This window comes from Cucurbita moschata, unplaced genomic scaffold (genome assembly GCF_002738365.1).
Source record: "Cucurbita moschata cultivar Rifu unplaced genomic scaffold, Cmos_1.0 Cmo_Scf00007, whole genome shotgun sequence".
NCBI lineage: Eukaryota > Viridiplantae > Streptophyta > Magnoliopsida > Cucurbitales > Cucurbitaceae > Cucurbita > Cucurbita moschata.
Genome location: NW_019268523.1, coordinates 5,429,904 through 5,432,985, shown reverse-complemented (window position 1 = coordinate 5,432,985; position 3,082 = coordinate 5,429,904).

The following is a 3,082-nucleotide window of genomic DNA, read 5'->3' as shown; positions in this document are numbered from 1 at the left end:
AAAAAAAAAAAAAAAAAAAAAAAAAGAACATTACCTTGGTCATAGTGCCGAGGAGATCTACTAGGTTTCTAGAATAACTAATTGGCTTGACGTGTACTTTTGATTCTAGGGTACTCTGTTCCAACTTCTCGAGTCTTTCTTAGTTTGAGAGCACTAGGGTCTAGACTCTCTAATTGCCACTCACAACTTTCATGACATCCCAGCCCATGTGTGGGAGGTTGGTATATGCCTCGCTATCAAATACGGAGTCCGAAAATGCTATGGCATAGATATGGGATGAATGTTCGGAATTTTCTGTTGATATGATCAACACATGGATTGATTCTCGATAGACACGTCTAAGTAGGCCGCCTTGTCATCTCGAAGGCTTTTCTAGTGAACCTTGACCAAAGGAATCACTTTATTATGCAACTGTTTCATGTTGCGAGCCAATATCCTGATGTGCTTCTCTTTATGAGATACGTCTTCTCTAAGCGATGGTGCCTTATATTCTACGATGTGTGTGGAACCACCGTGTACATTTGTAGCATAGACATGGAACACATTATGCGCAACTACAAGAATAGGTGGCAATGTTAGTTTGTATGCCCTATCCTCACTAGGATCTTGAAGGGGCCTATGAATCTCGGTTCAACTTACCCTTCTTCTCAAACTTTAACACCCCTCTCATAGTTGCAACCTTCAGAAAGACATAATCACCCATGACAAACTCGAGGTCTTTCCTACAAGAGTCTACATAACTCTTTTGTCGACTCCTTAAAGTCACTGCCTAATCTTATGCACTGCTACATTTGTAGCCTAGACTAACTCTAGTCTCAAAGTTGTTGCTTGTCTACCTCTTCACAGAATGTCGAAGTTCGGCACCTATGCGCCATATAGAGCCTTAAACGATGTCATCTAAATAATCGTTTGATAACTATTATTGTAGATAAATTCTATAAGGGGCAAGTGCTCGTCCCAACAACCTATGAAAGCTATAATACCAACCCTCGTCATGTCTTTTAGGGTTTTATTTAACCTCTCAACCTATTCATTTGAGGATGAAAAACTGTACTAGTTTTGAGTTGTGTTCCCTATGCCTTTTGTAGGCCCTTATAGAACTGTGAGGGGGAATCTAGCATCCTAGCCTGATACTAAAAAAATAGGCACAACATGCTTAGGGACTATCTCGCTAACGTATAGTTGAGCCCACCAGTCTATTACTTATATGGTCTTACCTAGAAGTGTCTTGGTCAATCTCTCCATGTTAACTCAAATGTCATTAAAGCTTTGTTTTGTTCTTGATAAAAATTCATGGTAACATCTCATTTCCATTAAGGTATGTTTAATGGATATAATAACCTTGCAAGTTATTGTCTTAGGGCCTTTCCTTCCTGACTAATCAAGCAATGCTCACAACTCGCCACATTCTTCTTCATTTTGGTCACTAATAACTCAAGTCCTAGTATATCTTTACGGTTGAAGGTATAAGATGTATTGTGGGCTATAATCATGATCTCTTTCAAGGTCTCCTAGTCCATATGAAGAGCTCATCCTTATTAGTCAACTAGGTCAATGTTGTTAGAATCTTAGCGAAATTCTAAACAACATCCTATAGTAGCTAGTTGGATTTAGAAACTTTTCACTTCTGTGGTTAAGTTAGGCATGACCGTCTTATATTTATCTCAATCTCAAATGAATCTACTATGATCCCCTTATTCGATACCATGTGACCCAAGACGACCACTTCCTGCATCCAGAACTCGTACCTTGAGATCTTAGGGTACAACTAGTGCACTCTTAACATAGTAAGGACTCTCCTTAGGTATAACTTGTGAACCACCTCCATCTTGGAGTACGTTAGTATACCATCAAAGACGACAATGATGATCATATCAAGAAAGTCTTATGAACACCCAGTTCGTCTAATCCTTGAACTCTGCATGGTGTTGGTCAAGCCAAAAGACATAAAGAAAATCTCTTAATACCTGTGACGGATCCTTAAAGTTGTGTTATGTATGTCATTTCTCTAATCGTCATCTTAAGGTAACCTAACCTTGCAATGATCTTATAGTCTTTACTGTCTCACCAACGATAGCCTTATAGTTTCTTCTCATGTGGCTAAATCTTACCCTCATCATAGCATGACACCCTTGCTAGCTTGAGCACTATTACTTCTCTAAGTTATTTGCATGTTATTTGAGAGTATGTAATCCTTTCATGAGTCTCCTAATGTTCACTTAAACTAGCTCCCATAACGAGTTTTCTCTGGTGGTGTATCTCATCACTAACTCATTCGAGCATGTCAACCTTCAGATCTTATGAAACTCACATTAAGCTTTTGTATCATAACTAATCTTTTTAAGGTCTAAGACGCTTCCCCTATAGGTAGGTGTAACATCCCATGTCTAGGTTTTGGATTTGACACCTAGCATTTTCAGTAATCCCCTGCACCATTAACATTACCACCACGGTAGTTCCTGAATATGATATCTAGAGGTTTTACCTCTTTCTAAGCATGCTTCACAAGTTTCTCAAACACAATCGTGTGTATAGTACTAAAGTTCAACTCTTCGTAATTAAAATGACCTGTTTTAGAGTAGGATCCTATTATCACCGTACCTAGTTTTTCTTTCTCTAGATAGTGTAGAATGGGTCATAGTTTGATCGTTTAACTATTACTCTCGTCTCCAAGGTTCGTTGGTCTACCATGATGGTTTCACATCCTTAACTTTGTGAGTGTGCTGGTCCTGTCCCAAGGACGACTTAGAATGCGGTCACATTATCTTAATAACTACATGCAGCTACGGAGCTTAGATCTCTCCTCTGTAGTCCATAGTAAATTATCATCTCTTGGGTGATCCTTCATCAGAAATGTCCATCACCCCATAACTGATAAATGGCATAATGCGCCCCGCGCATTTTTTGGAAGTCCATAACTTAAACTTAATCTCTGAAGACTCTAACCAAAGTCTTGCATTCATGAGATCTATAGCTCCTCTCTCAAGATTAGTGAATTTTCTCGAAATGCCAACTTATTCTAAACATTCTAGGGTAATGATTTGCTTGTGATGTGCTTAATTGCTCTAGTAATCTCCATTGC